The following is a 21,207-nucleotide window of genomic DNA, read 5'->3' on the forward strand; positions in this document are numbered from 1 at the left end:
AGAACCGAAGAATTTCGCTGAAGCTGAGTACGATGAATTCTAGATGATCGCAATGCAAGAGGAGCTCGATCAATTTAGAAGAAACGATGTATGGGAGTTAGTGCCTCATCCAAAGAGTCAAAATACCATCGGAACAAGATGGGTCTTCAGGAACAAGATGGATGAACAAGGAAACGTAGTCAGAAACAAAGCAAGGCTTTTAGCTCAGGGCTACAGTCAGCAAGAAGGTATTGACTACGGTGAGACCTTTGCCCCAGTGGCAAGGCTAGAGGCAATTAGAATTCTATGTGCATATGCATCTTACATGAACTTTAAATTATTCCAAATGGATGTCAAAAGTGCATTTCTTAATGGAGTTATAAACGAGGAGGTTTATGTAAATCAACCTCCAGGTTTTGAGGACCCTAAGTTCCCAAACCATGTTTACAAACTCAAAAAGGCTATGTATGGCCTCAAGCAAGCACCACGTGCTTGGTATGAGAGGCTGACCAGTTTCCTGCTGACTAGAAATTACGTCAGGGGCAAAGCTGATACAACCTTATTCATTAAGAGAAAGGGTAAAGATACCCTGCTGGCCCAAATTTATGTTGATGATATAATATTTGGTGCAACTAACAAATCAATGTGCAAGGAGTTTAGCAAACAAATGCAGACTGAGTTTGAAATGTCCATGATGGGAGAACTCAACTTCTTCCTCGGTCTTCAAATTAAACAAGGAAAGAATGGCATCTTCATCAGTCAAGCCAAATATGCCAAGGAGATATTAAAGAAATATGACTTGGAAAATTGCAAGCCAATATCCACTCCTATGGGGACTGACACTGTCCTCTGTGCTGACGAGAATGGTAAGTCAGTAGACAGCAAATTATATCGAGGTATGATAGGCTCTCTACTTTACTTAACAGCCAGTAGACCGGACATTCAGTTTTCAGTATGCTACTGTGCTAGATATCAATCTAACCCTAAGGAATCTCATTACATTGCTGTAAAAAGAATCCTTAGATATTTGCAAAGCTCAGTGAACGCAGGTTTATGGTATCCAAATACTCATGATTTTACACTCATCGGATACACTGACGCTGACTATGGACGGGATATGCTGGAACGTAAAAACACCTCTGGAGGATGTCACTTCTTAGGAAGCTGTCTTGTATCCTGGTTCAGCAAAAAGCAAGCGTTAGTAGCCTTGTCTACCACTGAAGCTGAGTACATTGCTTCTGGTCATTGTGTTGCTCAAGTCCTATGGATTAAGCAACAGCTTGAAGACTATGGTGTTCAAACGAAGACAATTGAAGTCAAATGTGACAACAAAAGTGCACTTGATCTCTCAAAGAACCCAATTCAACACAGCAGAATGAAGCATGTCAGCATCAGACATCACTTCATTAGAGACCATATACTCAAGGGTGAGAACAAGCTGACCTTTGTCCCAACGGACGAACAACTTGCGGATATCTTCACGAAGCCACTGGCCCGTGAGCAGTTCAGCATACTGAGAGAAGCTATTGGTATGTTCAATCCTCTTCAGTAAATTCCTGAACTAAATGAATATGCATGCTGAGTGAATTACTATGCTGAATGATTGTCTTTTGCTGTGTACTTATTGACATTAATTAAACAGCAAATACTGAGTAAACTTGCATACTGAGTAAGTTAGTTTTAAACTTAGAAATCATCCGTTTAATGCAATACTGACCACTCAGAATATCAAACGCTTAGTATTCTACACGCTGAGTGTTAGATCCGTTAGCATAAATGCAATAGCACGCGTATAGCCCTAGGATGACGTATTCGCCGTATGTGTCATAAATGCCAGGATCTTTGTCGGTACACAATCCCAAGGCAAAACTGACACATGGATTCGATTAAATCCACACCGCTCATTCCATCTATAAATAATGGGTAATTCCCCATTTTTTATTCTTTACGCTTATCGAATACTCTGGCAAAGATTTTCTTTCTCTCTACACATCCCTCTAAGCTTTCCCATCCTCAAAATGACTAAGGTATCCTACAATATCTCCGGTGCTGGCCACCAAAAGTCCAGCTCCGAATAACCTACAAGGAATCCTCCAACACCCAGCAAAGGAAAAGCTGGTCAGGAAAAACCCGTAAAAATCAGAACCTACTCCAAGGTTTTTGAAAACGTCCGTGAATGGAAGGTTGAGCCCTCAAGATGGGTCTCTGAAAACTTCGTGCAAAATGAACAACCGTTCTGCGAGTGGATTTCACAGAATGGATGGACTGGGCTATTTTCAGTTAGGGATTATACTTACCTTGACCTTGTGAGGGAATTCTACCACAACCTCAAAGTTGCAAATGACAACACTGACTACCTGTGCACTGTGGTTAAAGAGAAAACCATCTTCATCAACCCTCTCTATATAGGAAATCTGCTCAAGTTGAAAACTGAGGGAGCAAGGCTGAGGAGATCTGGAGATCAGGATGGCACTGGGTATGAACAAAACTTCTGCAAACCTGAGGGCCACTCAGGAGAAGTCTCAGCTTCTTCAATGGGTTAGCACCAGAAGATGGCTCATTATTTGCTGACCTACTTTATCTACCCAAAGATCAACTGCACTACATCAGCAACAAATTTCGAGCAGTGCTTTATATGGCATATGCTGACGTACACTCCCATCAACATGCCGGTCTTTCTCGTTGCTGGCTTCCTTCGAAGTACTGGCACGATGCGGCTAGGATCACTCATCACAAGAATCCTCATTGACCATCAAGTTGAGCTCGAAGGTGAGGAGAAGACTCGAGGAACTGAGATCACAGCTGCCTCGCTGAGAGCATTAAAGTTTGGACAGCCTTTGAAGAAAGGTAAAGCTGCTGCTGCTGCTGCTGGCCAAACTGAGGGAACTGCTGAGCCAAAGAAAGGGCGAAGGACTAAGGCCCCAGCTTCTCGCAAAAGGAAAACTGCTGAGACTCCTTCCAAAAAGGTTGAGTCTCCAGCAAAAAGGCAGAAGTCAGCTGAGAAACGAAGCAGGCAAGATGAGCCTGGAACTGAGGAAGCTGCTGAGCAACCTCAGAAGAAGCAGAAACCTTCTACACTGAGTCCCTTCAACGCCATACCTACTGACTTCATTGTACCGGGTGACTCTCACTTCACCTAGTGTCAAGGTACAATAACTGAGTCTAAAGAACATGAGGTTCAACTAGATGATCACTTCATCTCTCAAGTTGAGGAAGAACTTGATGGTGACAGTACCGAGGAAGAAGAAGAAGAAGAAGAAGAAGAAGCCAGTGGTCAGGATGACGCTGAGGACTCTGAGGAAACAGCCAGTGAGAATGAGGTTGAGCATGCCGATACTAAGTTGGCTACTGGAGTTGAGCAAGTACTCGACCAACACACTGTTGATCCAGCTGAAGAGCAAGCTGACCAGCCTCATACTGAGCAACAAGAATCTTCCCCTTCTCACTCAGGAGAACCTGATCATACTGTCACTCCACCTCGTAGAAGGCGAAAGTTGGTCAAGGCCAGTGAGAAGCTAGTCAGTGAACCTCCTGTGCAACCACCAACTCTTCCTGACTTTGTCCTCTCAAAGACAACTAAGGACCCTTCTACCGTCAAACTCAAGTTTTTCAAACGCCAATCAACCTCCACTACATCGGCGCCATTAGAAAAGCAAGCCTCTGTTTCTTCTCAGCAGGAACATGTCGACCCCAATGCTTCTGCAACATCAACCAGTCAGGTTGAGCCGACTACTGTTCATGCTATTTCCTCTAGCATGGTGCTGACTCCACACACTTCTGCCGTCAGCACAGACAGTATTCGCATTACAACTTCTCCAACTCAACTCTCTGCCGATCAATCAACTATCCCACAAACACAAGTGCAGATTGGTTCATCACTTCCAGTCACTGACCTGGTAACTCCTTTCACTCCTCTTCCTTCCGGTCACACTGATGTCCCTGAAGGATCACAAAGCTATCTGAATGCCACTGAGTCCGGCAAAAAGATCATTGACTCGGTGCAGGCGTTAATCAGAGACCTTCAACACTCCACTCCTCCTGCTGCTGGCTCTTCAATTCTTGAGACCACCCAGCTTTCCCAAGTCACTCAGCTTCTCAACGAAGTTAAGGGACTCAAGGATCTGCTGAACGTCGTCATATCCTTCCAAGCACAGCAAGCTAAGCAGGATTCAATTGCCAAGCTGGCTGAGATCCAGCTGACAACCGTGCAACACTTGAACTCTCTCCACCAACAAGTCCAGAACTTGTCAGCTGCGCATCCTGACTATGCCACTTCATCTGAAATCAAGATGCTCTTTGCTCAGCTTCATACTGAGCAACTTAAGACCAACGAGCAAATGGTTTCGTACAGTCAGTGCTCGGTAGAGCAAATTGGTGAGGCTATACGGTTGCTTAATCTGAATAAGCAAGAGATGGATACTGACGCAATGAAGTAGAATGAGATGCTGACTCTCGCACAACAAACTTTCAACCACATTCGTCATAACAACATTCAACGTCAGTATTACGACACAGCTCTTTTAAAGACTTTTCACCAAATCTTTGCTGGCCTTACTGAAGCTCTTATCTGGCAAGGCAAAGCTCAAGCGTTTAGCATCAATATGCTCAGTGCTGCTGATCTCAAAGTACCCGAAGAGGTATCAGCTGATGGAGTTGCCATCTTTGATGGCGTAAATGAAAGCGCTGAGAAACTTAAGGAGCTGTCCCAAGAACTGACTCGAGCTGTCTTAACTGATGCTTTCAGACTCCCTGAAGTTGACAAAACGGGGGAGAAAGAACATGCAGCTAGAGCTCAGCATGAGCGAAGTCAGTCGTCGCAACACAGGGAAAAGAAATAGATAGGCTAGCTTAGTATAGGCTAAGTCAGTTGTAATCTATTTGCCTTAACTATATATATTTTGCTGTGTAATCACTGACTTCTATCTATATATCATATCTGCATCTTTTATTCAATTCCTGAGTTATGATATATGTTACTAAGTACTGAGTCATTATGTATCTTCAATTAAATCAGCTATGTTTAATACTTGTAACATTTATTGACTAAATCAAATGCTGATAACATGTTTGACATTGACCTATGCGTTTATAAAACATTCTGATAAGAACTCATTGAACAACAAATTACTCAGCGCGCTCTATATGACTAAACCTTCCGCTTAATACTGAGTAAATAGAATATGTTGAAATAGCTGACCTATATCTGAAAACTGACCTTAGACTTACTCATTTAAACCTTTAAATGTTTTGAGTAAAACTAAGTCAGTAGCTCAACCCTTACGGGGGAGTTTGCTAAACTATACTAGGTCAACTATCATGGGGGAGCTCATACTGAGTTCCTCGCTGAATAGTTTTGCCAACATCAAAATGGGGGAGTTTGTTGAAACACCTTTCCACATAATTTTGATTTGACAAAATTGTTAAAGTATAATTTAAAATACATATTCTAAATATACTAAGTTTAAATGTTTTGATTTATTCTACTAATGTGTTTGTTCAATGTTGAGTTAAAACTGTTATAAGACATAAGAATTAAAAGGCCCAAGCCCAATACGGAAGCCAAGGCCCAAGTCAAACAACTCAGTACAACTCGGCCCACGTTTGTCAAAACGTTGCCGTTCTGGACAAAACGCAACTCAGCATGAGAAGGATCTAGAAGACCTTCGGGAACAACTTCAAGATGAAGCTGCTGAGTAGATTCGACAAACGTATAAGACAGCAGCTGGCGAAGGAAAACTTCTAGACAAAGTATTTCCTCTTTGGGTAAAGTTCAGACGACACAGTATACTGTCCAGTTGACTTTACCATAAAAGGAGAGACAGTCTGCTGAGCTGACCGAGGACAGAAGATACACAATTCTGATTGGCCGAGAGCTCTGAGCAAGTCAGGATGACAACGACATGTAGCCGTTTCCCTCCAACGGTTATTTCGAAATTCGAAATGACCGATGCCCAGACGTCTCTATAAATAGTGCCATCAGATGCTTCACTCAACACAGAACTTGATCAAGCCATTACGCTGACCAAATTTCTACACAAGTTCTGCAAGTAAAGAAGCAAAGCAAATCTTACACTACAATTCTTATATCTGTGTAAAAGTCTAGAGTGATTGTTTCAATCGTCTAAAGTGTCTTAGCAAATCTTTGTATAGGACAAAACACTTATCATTTCTAGAGATAGAAAGGAGAGGCTGAGTACTCGGTTTTAGTACTCAGCGAGAGATTAGGATTGAGTAGAGGTATAGAGGAAGGTACTCTTGTCATACTCAGTTGCTAAGATTGTAAAAGGTTTGAGGCTCTACCTTTAAAGAGCTCAGTAGAGGATTCGAAATCTCGGAACGTGTTCCGGGGACAGGACGTAGGCTTAGAAGAAGCCGAACCTGGATAAATCTGCTGAGTGAAGTATTTCTTACCTTTAACTCCGTGTATATATTGCTTGCTTAAAATAACCAAAAACTGACCAAGTAAAGAGGTCAAGTAGAATTGTGCGCGCTGAACATCTGAGCTCAGGAATAGACTCTAAGTGCTATCTCCTGACTCAAGCTAAGAAACTGACCTAGTCACCAGTTGACTAAGCCAGTGTCTTGCTGTTTACTCAGCGCCGCTGTTAAAACCTTTTCCTTAGAAAAAGAAGTCTGCCCTAATTGCGAAAAAGTTTAAATAGTTCCTAACCCCCCCCTTGGAACTATACTTGCAACGTTACAAGGGACCAACACTATGTCAGTCCAAGCAAGAGGAGGATTCAGATACTTCATAAGCTTCATAGACGACCATACGAGATATGGTTATATCTACTTAATGAAGCACAAGTCCGAAGCTTTTGAGAAATTCAAATGCTTCAAGAATGAAGTAGAAAATCAATTAGGAAAGAAAATAAAGACACTTCGATCCGATCGAGGTGGCGAATATCTTTCAGATGATTTTCTGAATTATCTAACTAAATGTGGGATATGCTCACAATGGACACCTCCCTATACACCACAACACAATGGTGTATCTGAGAGGAGAAACCGTACCCTACTAGATATGGTACGATCCATGATGAGCATAGCATTACTTCCAAAGACATTCTGGGGCTATGCCTTAGAAACCGCCCTCTTCACCCTAAATCGAGTACCAACCAAATCCGCTAATTCCACACCATATGAATTGTTCGTTGGTAGGAAACCCGTGTTCTCATTCATGAGAGTATGGGGTTGTTCAGCATATGTCAAACGCATCGCGTCCGACAAACTAGATTCTAAATCTGACAAATGTTTCTTCGTTGGATACCCTAAGGAAACTATGGGATATTACTTCTACCATCCAGATGATCAGAAAGTGATAGTATCCAAGCACGCAACCTTCTTAGAGAAAGAGTTTCTCGAAGACACAGAAAAGGGAAACATGATTGAACTTGATGAAGTTCAAGAACAAGAAACACCAACTGAAACAACAGAAGCAGTTAAGGAACCCGATGAAGTCCCATTAGATGAGACTCCAGTGCCACCCCTTCGTAGATCACAAAGAGTTCGTGAACTCCCTATTAGATATGGTTTTCTAGTGGGAGATGATGATGAGGTTCCCGTGTTAGACGACGAACCCGAAAACTACGAAAAGGCTCTTAACAGTCCAGATTCTAAAGCATGGCTTAAAGCCATGGATTCTGAGATGGATTCCATGTATACCAACCAAGTGTGGACTTTGGTTGATCCACCCGAAGGGATAAAACCCATTGGGTGCAGGTGGGTCTTCAAAAAGAAGACTGACATGGATGGAAAGGTTAGCACCTACAAAGCTAGGTTAGTAGCGAAAGGATATCGTCAGAAGCAAGGAATTGATTATGAAGAAACTTTCTCTCATGTGGCTATGTCCAAATCAATCAGAATAATGATTGCTATTGCCGCTCACTACGATTACGAGATTTGGCAAATGGATGTGAAAACAGCTTTCCTAAACGGAAACCTGCTTGAGGATGTATATATGATGCAACCTGAAGGTTTCATATCAAAGGATGCAAACAAGGTTTGCAAACTTCAGAGATCCATTTACGGACTCAAGCAAGCATCTAGAAGCTGGAACAAGCGTTTTGACGAAACCATAAAACAATTTGGTTTCGAACAAAATAGCGAAGAAGCTTGCATTTACAAGAAAGCAAGTGGGAGCTCTATTGCATTTCTGATATTATATGTGGACGATATATTATTAATGGGAAATGACGTAGCTCTACTACAGTCGGTAAAAGTTTGGTTATCTGGTAACTTCTCAATGAAAGACCTCGGTGAAGCAGCTTATATACTTGGCATAAAGATCTACAGGGATAGATCAAGAAGACTGCTTGGTCTTTCACAGGCTACATACATTGAAAAGGTGCTAAAGCGGTTTAGCATGCTTGAATCGAAACGAGGTAACTTACCCATGGTACATGGAGTAAAGTTAAACAATCATCAATGTCCTAAAACCGATGATGATAAGAAGCGCATGGTTGAAGTCTCGTACGCCAGCGCAATCGGTTCGATTATGTATGCTATGCTATGCACTAGACCTGACGTAGCGTTCGCGTTATCTATAACGAGTCGTTACCAAGGAAATCCGGGAGACGAGCACTGGATTGCCGTCAAAAACATTCTTAAGTACTTGAGAAGAACTAAAGATATGTTCCTAGTGTACGGAGAAGGGGATCTGAAAATAGATGGATTTTCAGATGCAAGTCATCTCACAGATGAGAACGATTTTAAATCCCAATCAGGATACCTGTTTATCCTAAATAGGGGCGCGGTCAGCTGGAAGAGTTCCAAGCAAGGAAGCGTAGCTTTCTCTACGACCGAGTCAGAGTATATCGCTGCTGCGGAAGCAGCAAAGGAAGCAGTTCGGATTAGAAAGTTCATTACTGAACTTGGTGTGGTGCCTGACATTGTAAATCCCATTACACTGTACTGTGATAACAATGGAGCCATTGCGCAAGCAAAGGAACCACGGTCTCATAATGCATCCAAGCATTACCTTAAGCGATACCACATTATAAGAGAAATTATGGCAAGGGGAGATGTGAGAATAGAAAGAGTACCTACAGAGGACAACGTTGCAGATCCGTTGACAAAGCCCTTAACCCAGAAAGTACATGATCGTCATTTAACTTCTACTGGGATAAGTTGTAGAAACAATTGGCTTTAGTCCAAGTGGGAGTATGTTAGGGTTTAGTGTCCTATAGACAATTGTTCTAGGATACAAACTTAAATGTAAATGAAGTGTTCTTTATATCATTTGTTTTAATGAGATATATGTTTTATAACTATATAAAGGCAATCCCTTTTAAGCACTAAATAAAGTCTAATAAAAGGAAATCCGTAAGTTTGTTTAAAATGATTATAAAGTGTTCATACAAGCATGAAGTGAGACGAAACTTTGTAATAAACTAATAAACTTAAAACCACCCCAAGTCAAGCAATATGTTTAGGATTGACATATCGCGGTTGAGACTTGCATGTAACAATGTCTTCTGTCCGGTAGAAAGCTGATCTCACAAGCTTCATATATATAGATATCTAGACAGTTACATGGATCCGATGAAAGTAGTTTATTAGGATTGGGGACCCGACTTGAGATAACAGGATGGGTAGATTCGTCCTTGTCACATGTTCATCTCATTGGTATTAATAGGTATAAATAATCCTCAGACTCAAAGGAATGTTAATTGGTATTCTGGATTACGGAATGTGACGCTTTGACTCTGTTGTAACATGATCCTTAACAGAGATGACTCTGGGGTGTGAACAGAAGACGTTGGGTATCACAGGAAGTGATTGCGGGATCGTTATACATTGGATTGAGCAGTTATCACTCCCGACAAATGGGAGATATGTCCATGGATCGCTTGTGGAAGACTTGACTCTAAATCCTTGCAAGGTGATAGCTTAAGATTGAAATACGGATTTCTCTTAACCTATCTAATTGGAGTTGACTCGGCCTAGACAAGTAAAACGAACGTCTCGCTATATGTGACTTGACATTATCCATAGTCATAAGATTCAGTTCAAGGACGTAGTTGATAAAGGAATGAATTATACCGTAACTAATACGGAAAGGTCAATGACAGAATCAACATGTCTTCTTATAGCTCTAGGGGAATGATTACGGACTTGTTAATCACATACTCTGTACATCATTCCGTTATGCAAAGATTAAATATAATTCTTTGAAAATTAATTAATAAAGTTGCATACGGCTAGAAGCAATAAGAACCTAATGGGTCACACATAAGACTTGGAACCCAAAAGAGAGACAGATGTTAATTAATTGATGGAAACTCAACTGAGCCCAATAAGGCCCAGGTACTAAGGGGGGTCGAAATTTATGTATATTAGATACATAAATAATTAATTTGATTTTATCAATTCTAATTAGATTGGGATTGTGAATTAAATTAATTAAAGGATAAATAAGTTAGGAGTTTTAATTAGATTAAATTACTCCCATTATTATCCAATAAGGTTATTATTATTATCTTTTATATTTAGATATATTAATAGATAATAATTAAGAATTCTATTCCGAATTGAATTCCTATTCAGTCACCTAATTCTATCTAACTAGGGATTAGATACAAGAGAGATTATAAATACCCCCCTATGTGATTTTCGAAATTCACTATTGATTCTAGGAGAGAGAATTCGAACCCCCTTAGCCGAGGACGAGATTTCACCGCTTCCTTCCGTTCAATTGATTTTCATCTCTTTCTCTTTATCCTTGATCTTGTGTTGATTAATTAGAGACAATCTACTTTGGTTGTTAATAAACGGTTGATTCTAACTTGATCTTCTGTTGTTTTGTTTTGTGCTCGAGAACTCGAAGTAAGAGTTGTGGGCACTTCGTTTGCAACGGTAGATAGAACATCTAAAAGGTATTTCTTCTTATCCCTCTTTGTATGAAATAACGATTAACGGATCTTGGGGTTAATGGAAATAGGTTAAAAAATTTATATTTCCGCTGCTATACGTTAGCCTATTTTCTTTCAGTCCTTATGCCCATTTTTGTCTTTGCAGTCAGGTTTTTTGTTAGTTTCAACAATGCAGCTAAGTTTGATGCAGTATCTGGCCTTGGGATTCAGGAGGTAAGTATAATTCAAGGGATCAACAAGTTGAACATGGACACCGTAGCTCAATTAAATGACAAAATCAGTGAGGCAGACACAATACTTGCTTTGCTGTCCAAGCTAAAGAAGAATCCTAGTATCCAAGCTGCTGCTAAATCTCATGGCAATCCGATATATGCTATAGAGACACGCTCACTGGTGCAAATTACAAAGACCATAAGGGTTTTGGCAAGTGATTGTGTTGAGCATTCACTACAGCAGTACTATCTAGAGTTTAGGAGGCTTGATGACACAATGAGGCTTATTCAAGCTGTGTGGCGACGTTACTCTAAAACGAAGACTATGGAGAAACCTTGCACACTACTTGGGCGAATCATTCTATGTTGGCAGCTCAATCCCTTACTTTCTACATTCTTGGGGACAAGAATGCGCTAAAGGGGAGGGTATTGTCACGATATCATATAGGAATTAAACGGGAATTAATTAGGTTGTTATTTGCCAGTTTGATAATTGCTTAGCAGTTGTTATTTGGCCTTTTATTTGCTTTAGGAGTTGTTAGGAGTTAGTTAGACAGTTGTAGGTGTTACAGCTGTGACTTTTGTACCGGTGCCACATCAGCAGTACTTTTCCTATATTAAGGGTCATGCCTTTGTAAGGAGGACAATCAGAATATTATCAATGAAGTTTATTTTCTTCCTTCCTATTTTCTCTCCTCCCTACTCTCTTCTTCTCTAATTCTCTGTGTCTCTCTTCCATATTATTCTTTTCTTCCCCTTACTTCTAAATCTGCCCTAACCCTTTACAGTCAGAATTCCTAATCCTGGCATGCTCGTCTACTCTACTTTACGACAACAAGACCAAACCTTATCTTTTCGGTCAACACACTGAATCAATTCTTAGCAAAGCCAACTAATCTTCATCTTCAAGCAGTTATATGGGTTTTACATTATGTTAAAGGTGATCCTTCCACAGAATTATTTTATTCATCCAAGCCTGAAAGAAAGTTGCAAGCTTATTTAGATGCAAATTGGGCAACATGTGCAGATAGTATAAGATCTATTTCTAGGTATTGGTTTTTTCTTGGGCAGTCTTTAGTTAGGGCCGACTTAACCATAAAGCCATTAAAGCAAGGGCTTTAGGTCCCATATTTTTTAAGTCCCCAAAATTTATAAATATAATACATTTTTAATCCATAAAAAATTTCAACATATAAAAAACTCAAAATAATAGTTAACTTACTATAATACATATAAACATTTATATAAAAAAAAAAGAAAAATTACAAAATTAGGTCAAATGGGACGACCATTTATATATTTAGACCAATTACCCAAGCCATTACATATCTAGACTATTTATTTATGACTTTTCCAAAATACCCTTAATATATATACAACAACTTAGAAATTTCTTACTTTTCCTTCATTCTCTCTTTGTTCATTTCTTAGTTTGCGAACTTGGCATTCCGTTTTTAATTATCAACTATATATATACACGTAAAATCGTTCCTCTTGCGAACTTGGCACTCCATTTTTTATTATTTTGTACACGTTTCCTGATGAGCGTAAAGCCTAGTGGTAGAGTTTCTTACGACGATTTAAATGTGTATTGCGATGAATGTGCTATTAATATGGATGTGATCTTTCTAATGCTCTAACTCTACTAGACGCTACGACTACTTAGGGGCAAGTGTACCCTGTCGTATCAAGTAATAATCCGGTTAAGACCGGGTATCGAATCCACGGGATTTATAATTACAAGTATTAGATGACTCGGTTTCGTATGTTATTTAAGCGGTGATTACTTTGGGGTGGTGTGAGACACAACTACAAACTACTCCTAACCTATTGGTGAGACAGATTTATGTAACGGAAAACGCCAAGGAATGATATGGGTGACGATAAGTTATAAACATAATATGCTATAACTCCGAATATATTCGGTTGACAATTTACTCTTGCAAAGACGACCACGTGTAGTTCGACCGACCCGTGAAGTACTTAGACTACGTGGTTCCTAGTCAAGGCGTGTCTAATGCTGGGGATCAGAAACTAGGGCACGTAAGTTCCGTGGTGTGTCAATTCCTACGGTTTCCGGTTTGTCACTTCCGGTAAGGCAACACCTATATGAATCCCTAAAGATAGCCCGAATGGCGTCGGAAATCGCGTTCCCCTACACAATGATCAATTACGAGTATCAAAGCAAGCAATAAACATCAACACGTATATAGAGACGGAAATTGCAGATCATGAATTATAAATATGGAGAACAAAAATATAGAATACAACCAAGCCTAGTACATAGGAAGAGTGCAAGCTAGTTAGCAAGTGAAGAGGGAAGAATCGGCCCTCGGGACTAGCCAACCGGACTCAAGGCCGTCTCTTAGGACTTGGAGGTGGAACTCTCGAGCTTGGTGACGAATGATGGAGCGGAACGTTGATGGAACGCCGGAATAACCGAACAAGCTCTCGAGGTGGGAGAGTTTTATTACATAAACCGAATCTAAAACCAAAACTATACAACAACTATAAGGTAGAGGTAGAAGATAGAAGGTAGAAGGTGTCTAAATGAGTGCTAGTCACTCTTATTTATACATCAAGCTAGGGGTAGAATTGTAACTTCACAAGGTACAAGTATGGAGCAACATTATTTGGTGCAGAAATCCCATGATACGCCCCGCGTAAGGTGATATACGCCCCGCGTAAGTGCCCATTCCGTCAGAAATCTCCTGCATGTGGACCAATTCTATGTCTAATTGTCTCAAATACGCCCTGCATAGCTGAAGTACGCCCCGCGTAAATGAGTCTCTGATCTTTTTACGTTGAAGAACTACCTTTTACGCCCCGCGTAAATGGTGATACGCCCCGCGTATGGAGAGTTGACTCCGGGAGACAATGCAGTCTGACTTTCAGGATTAGGCCAATCATTTCCGACATGTGTCATACGCCCCGCGTAAGGTGTCATACGCCCCGCGTATGCTGAGTCATTTCCACATGGTGCCTGCGGATAAGGCAATTATTTCTGACACCATGTTTTACGCCCCGCGTAAATGACGATACGCCCCGCGTAAATAATGATACGCCCCGCGTATTTGAGTAGATTTTCACTCCTTCCTCGTACCAGAAATACAAATCTTGAGAGCCGAGTTAGCTTGACGTTTTATTTTCTAATATTAATCAAAAATAAGGAAAATTAACCGCAAGTAAGGAATTTATTTTTATTTTGTTATTTTATTAAAACACTCTATTTTTGTAATTAAACTTATTTATTTCTTCTAAAATCAAACCGTAAATCACGCTAAAAGATAGGTACGAAACGCCCCTATCAAACCTCCTCGGACTTTAAAGTTTTACTTGTCCTCAAGCAAAAGAAATCGAAAGACAAGGGATTGAGATAATTGAGAAACAAACCGAAGGTTGGTTTTACCAAGTGCGTGATTTCAAAGTTACGGTTTTATGCAAAGGTTTCGGTAAGTACCTACGCAAGCAATTGAGTACAAAAACTTATTTGAGACCTCCATGATTAAGTTTAATAGGCGATATTAACGGGAGCCGATCATTTTTTTTTAGAACTCGGTAGTACCTCACCAAGGAATTTCACTCTTACGCTCAATTTTTGGCGGGTCGGTGTTTTCGCACTCTTCCTTGCACTTACTCGAGGTAAAGCCTAGTCGTAGAGTTTCTTACGACGATTTAAATGTGTATTGCGATGAATGTGCTATTAATATGGATGTGATCTTTCTAATGCTCTAACTCTACTAGACGCTACGACTACTTAGGGGCAAGTGTACCCCGTCGTATCAAGTAATAATCCGGTTAAGACCGGGTATCGAATCCACGGGATTTATAATTACAAGTATTAGACGACTCAGTTTCGTATGTTATTTAAGCGGTGATTACTTTGGGGTGGTGTGAGACACAACTACAAACTACTCCTAACCTATTGGTGAGACAGATTTATGTAACGGAAAACTCCAAGGAATGATATGGGTGACGATAAGTTATAAACATAATATGCAATAACTCTGAATATATTCGGTTGACAATTTACTCTTGCAAAGACGACTACGTGTAGTTCGACTGACCCGTGAAGTACTTAGACTATGTGGTTCCTAGTCAAGGCGTGTCTAATGCTGGGGATCAGAAACTAGGGCCCGTAAGTTCCGTGGTGTGTCAATTCCTACGGTTTCCGGTTTGTCACTTCCGGTAAGGCAACACCTATACGAATCCCTAAAGATAGCCCGAATGGCGTCGAAAATCGCGTTCCCCTACACAATAATCAATTACGAGTATCAAAGCAAGCAATAAACATCAACACGTATATAGAGACGGAAATTGCAGATTATGAATTATAAATATGGAGAATAAAAATATAGAATACAACCAAGCCTAGTACATAGGAAGAGTGCAAGCTAGTTAGCAAGTGAAGAGGGAAGAATCGGCCCTCGGGACTAGCCAACCAGACTCAAGGCCGTCTCTTAGGACTTAGAGGTGGAACTCTCGAGCTTGGTGACGAATGATGGAGCGGAACGTTGATGGAACGCCGGAATAACCGAACAAGCTCTCGAGGTGGGAGAGTTTTATTACATAAACCGAATCTAAAACCAAAACTATACAACAACTATAAGGTAGAGGTAGAAGATAGAAGGTAGAAGGTGTAGAAGGTGTCTAAATGAGTGCTAGTCACTCTTATTTATACATCAAGCTAGGTGTAGAATTGTAACTTCACAAGGTACAAGTATGGAGCAACATTATTTGGTGCAGAAATCCCATGATACGCCCCGCGTAAGGTGATATACGCCCCGCGTAAGTGCCCATTCCGTCAGAAATCTCCTGCATGTGGACTAATTCTATGTCTAATTGTCTCAAATACGCCCTGCGTAGCTGAAGTACGCCCCGCGTAAATGAGTCTCTGATCTTTTTACGTTGAAGAACTACCTTTTACGCCCCGCGTAAATGGTGATACGCCCCGCGTATGGAGAGTTGACTCCGGGAGACAATGCAGTCTGACTTTCAGGATTAGGCCAATCATTTCCGACATGTGTCATACGCCCCGCGTAAGGTGTCATACGCCCCGCGTATGCTGAGTCATTTCCACATGGTGCCTGCGGATAAGGCAATTATTTCTAAAACCATGTTTTACGCCCCGCGTAAATGACGATACGCCCCGCGTAAATAATGATACGCCCCGCGTATTTGAGTAGATTTTCACTCCTTCCTCGTACCAGAAATACAAATCTTGAGAGCCGAGTTAGCTTGACATTTTATTTTCTAATATTAATCAAAAATAAGGAAAATTAACCGAAAGTAAGAAATTTATTTTTATTTTGTTATTTTATTAAAACACTCTATTTTTGTAATTAAACTTATTTATTTCTTCTAAAATTAAACCGTAAATCACGCTAAAAGATAGGGACGAAACGCCCCTATCAAACCTCCTCGGACTTTAAAGTTTTACTTGTCCTCAAGTAAAAGAAATCGAAAGACAAGGGATTGAGATAATTGAGAAACAAACCGAAGGTTGGTTTTACCAAGTGCGTGATTTCAAAGTTACGGTTTTATGCAAAGGTTTCGGTAAGTACCTACGCAAGCAATTGAGTACAAAAACTTATTTGAGACCTCCATGATTAAGTTTAATAGGCGATATTAACGGGAGCCGATCATTTTTTTTTAGAACTCGGTAGTACCTCACCAAGGAATTTCACTCTTACGCTCAATTTTTGGCGGGTCGGTGTTTTCGCACTCTTCCTTGCACTTACTCGAGGTAAAGCCTAGTCGTAGAGTTTCTTACGACGATTTAAATGTGTATTGCGATGAATGTGCTATTAATATGGATGTGATCTTTCTAATGCTCTAACTCTACTAGACGCTACGACTACTTAGGGGCAAGTGTACCCCGTCGTATCAAGTAATAATCCGGTTAAGACCGGGTATCGAATCCACGGGATTTATAATTACAAGTATTAGACGACTCAGTTTCGTATGTTATTTAAGCGGTGATTACTTTGGGGTGGTGTGAGACACAACTACAAACTACTCCTAACCTATTGGTGAGACAGATTTATGTAACGGAAAACTCCAAGGAATGATATGGGTGACGATAAGTTATAAACATAATATGCAATAACTCCGAATATATTCGGTTGACAATTTACTCTTGCAAAGACGACTACGTGTAGTTCGACTGACCCGTGAAGTACTTAGACTATGTGGTTCCTAGTCAAGGCGTGTCTAATGCTGGGGATCAGAAACTAGGGCCCGTAAGTTCCGTGGTGTGTCAATTCCTACGGTTTCCGGTTTGTCACTTCCGGTAAGGCAACACCTATACGAATCCCTAAAGATAGCCCGAATGGCGTCGAAAATCGCGTTCCCCTACACAATAATCAATTACGAGTATCAAAGCAAGCAATAAACATCAACACGTATATAGAGACGGAAATTGCAGATTATGAATTATAAATATGGAGAATAAAAATATAGAATACAACCAAGCCTAGTACATAGGAAGAGTGCAAGCTAGTTAGCAAGTGAAGAGGGAAGAATCGGCCCTCGGGACTAGCCAACCAGACTCAAGGCCGTCTCTTAGGACTTAGAGGTGGAACTCTCGAGCTTGGTGACGAATGATGGAGCGGAACGTTGATGGAACGCCGGAATAACCGAACAAGCTCTCGAGGTGGGAGAGTTTTATTACATAAACCGAATCTAAAACCAAAACTATACAACAACTATAAGGTAGAGGTAGAAGATAGAAGGTAGAAGGTGTAGAAGGTGTCTAAATGAGTGCTAGTCACTCTTATTTATACATCAAGCTAGGTGTAGAATTGTAACTTCACAAGGTACAAGTATGGAGCAACATTATTTGGTGCAGAAATCCCATGATACGCCCCGCGTAAGGTGATATACGCCCCGCGTAAGTGCCCATTCCGTCAGAAATCTCCTGCATGTGGACTAATTCTATGTCTAATTGTCTCAAATACGCCCTGCGTAGCTGAAGTACGCCCCGCGTAAATGAGTCTCTGATCTTTTTACGTTGAAGAACTACCTTTTACGCCCCGCGTAAATGGTGATACGCCCCGCGTATGGAGAGTTGACTCCGGGAGACAATGCAGTCTGACTTTCAGGATTAGGCCAATCATTTCCGACATGTGTCATACGCCCCGCGTAAGGTGTCATACGCCCCGCGTATGCTGAGTCATTTCCACATGGTGCCTGCGGATAAGGCAATTATTTCTAAAACCATGTTTTACGCCCCGCGTAAATGACGATACGCCCCGCGTAAATAATGATACGCCCCGCGTATTTGAGTAGATTTTCACTCCTTCCTCGTACCAGAAATACAAATCTTGAGAGCCGAGTTAGCTTGACATTTTATTTTCTAATATTAATCAAAAATAAGGAAAATTAACCGAAAGTAAGAAATTTATTTTTATTTTGTTATTTTATTAAAACACTCTATTTTTGTAATTAAACTTATTTATTTCTTCTAAAATTAAACCGTAAATCACGCTAAAAGATAGGGACGAAACGCCCCTATCAAACCTCCTCGGACTTTAAAGTTTTACTTGTCCTCAAGTAAAAGAAATCGAAAGACAAGGGATTGAGATAATTGAGAAACAAACCGAAGGTTGGTTTTACCAAGTGCGTGATTTCAAAGTTACGGTTTTATGCAAAGGTTTCGGTAAGTACCTACGCAAGCAATTGAGTACAAAAACTTATTTGAGACCTCCATGATTAAGTTTAATAGGCGATATTAACGGGAGCCGATCATTTTTTTTTTAGAACTCGGTAGTACCTCACCAAGGAATTTCACTCTTACGCTCAATTTTTGGTGGGTCGGTGTTTTCGCACTCTTCCTTACACTTACTCGAGACCATGTTGAATTTGCATTTTCATCCGGGTTTTTCCTCCTAAAATATGGTTTGGCAACATTAAAAATGAACCCGGAGGGGGGTTGTAATGTGGGTGGATTTTTAGTGGTTAGTTTAAAGAGACTCAAGTTCCAAAATACCGACTTATGATCGCACCGTATTTTGCTTCGGTCTTAGCGAATTTTACAAGATATACTTCAAAATTGCTCGGGTGGAGCTTGAGAATGCCTTTCTACTTTTATTGTATCCTTTGTTTTGATAGAGGCACAAAAACAATATTTTGAAAGCTTATGGTGCTCATTTGCTAAGGCCGTGACTTATTTCGGATAATTCGGGTGCAAATTGATTTTGTCGGTATTTGAACAAGAGGAAAAAGGGTTAAATGTTAAAAGGGTATTAACAAAAAAAGTTGGTTAATAGGCTCGAAGGGGTTTCCTAATGTTTAATGAAAATGAGAAAAATAAATTAAGAAAAATTAGCCTAAGTAGGTTCAGTTTATCATCTATTGCCTTTTTACCAAAAATAAGTGTACTTAACCCGGAATTGGATGCAAATTCTATGAGTCGAGTAAAGTCAAAGCCCTCGAAAAGTTGTGAAAGAAAATAAAGTTCTCGTACGAATTCTTTTAGGCTCAAAGTTGCCTCACAAAAAATTCGGGTTTTAAAATGTGTACTTTCAAGTTCTCGTCAAATTCTCAACTATCCTGTTTTTATTGCCTTTTTAAAGTTCATTATGGAGATAACATTTGGGTTAAGACTCAATGCCTTAGTTTAGTACTAACCTAAGCTTTGCACAAATTCCCTAATTTCAAAACCAAGACTAAAATTTCTTAATTAGATCATCCCCTTGTGTCGACGTCTTTTATTTTTTACGACAAATAACGGAACTTTAATTAATTTCCGAGGGAGGTGTAGCGTGTCGGAAGAATTTCAAGAGTTAATAAATTTGTTTAATTATTTTGATAATTATTTGATTTTTATTTTTGTTTTTGTTAGTGCAAACCAAACTAAAAGTGTGGGGTTGCACGTCCCTCCGCGTTATTAAAATGATGCATATTCCAAGGGCGTCGCAAAAAGAAAACAAAACAAAAACAAAAATAAAGAATGAGCTGAAAAAGGGACCCTCAAGGTCAGATCCTACGCGAGACGTATCCCTGGGGGCGCCCCACGTAGAAGAGGCTTTTTAAGTGCACCGGGGCTAGAGACTCAGATACGCGAGGCGCACGTAGAGGGACGCCCCGCGTGTTCCGAGCTCTGAGCCATCTTATTATGGAAAAGGTGGAGCACGCGGGGCATAACAGGGATACGCCCCACGTGAATGTTATTAACTCACGTAAAAACAGAAATAACAAGCACGGTGCGCGGGGTGTATAGGTGTGTACGCCCCGCGTGGCTTATTCTCCTTTGGATAAAGTGGGATTTTTTTTTTTAAGAAATGACATACGGAAAATAAAAGTTGGGAAAGAAAACTCCCTTATTCGAGCTTGGGTTGCCTCCCAAGAAGCGCTACGTTATAGTCGGTGAGCTCGACTTAGCGTTTCCTCCTAGGTGTATGCTTCCTCTCGCATTAGAAATGCAAATTCTTGAATGAACAATCCGTACCTACAAAACGGATTGTTAGATTCAAAGAAATTTAATGAAAACCAAAAACTATATTTAAAGAAATTATTGAAGAGTTTAGTTTGCTCCCTCTTTGACTCCTTGGGTAGCTCAAAGAGAGTGAAATAACCCGAGGTAGAAGGAACCTCAAACTCTTCTAGTTGTGGATTCATTTCCATAGGCCCGTACACAACCGGTTCATCGATTAGGATTTTCGGTTCCCCGCAGTTGAGACAGCCTACATAATTTGGGGGTTCCTCTTGAGAGAGCTCAATTAACTCGAGCTCTACATTTTGATCAACTGGATTGGTGTCTCTAATTGATTCGTCCGCGGTTGAATCGATACGAGACGTCAATCTAGCGACTTGATTTCCCAAATCCCTGCAAAATGCCTCATTGTTAGATAATCTCACTTGAATATCTTTAAGCATAGATATTACCACATCGAATTGCGAGGTTGAGTGTGGGAATTCGTCATCCATGCGGTCGTCCCACCGATGACGACTATGAAGCATCATACCATGAAACAAATCATTAGTAACAACATAAAACGAAATAAATTATTCACAAAAAGAGAAAATAATATTTACAAATGCTTAAACTAACAATAAAACGTTTTTGTCTAATATTGCAAGAAATTATAAATCCCCGGCAACGGCGCCAAAAACTTGATGAGCGTAAAGCCTAGTGGTAG

Source organism: Euphorbia lathyris, chromosome 3 (genome assembly GCF_963576675.1).
Source record: "Euphorbia lathyris chromosome 3, ddEupLath1.1, whole genome shotgun sequence".
NCBI classification, from domain to species: Eukaryota; Viridiplantae; Streptophyta; class Magnoliopsida; order Malpighiales; family Euphorbiaceae; genus Euphorbia; species Euphorbia lathyris.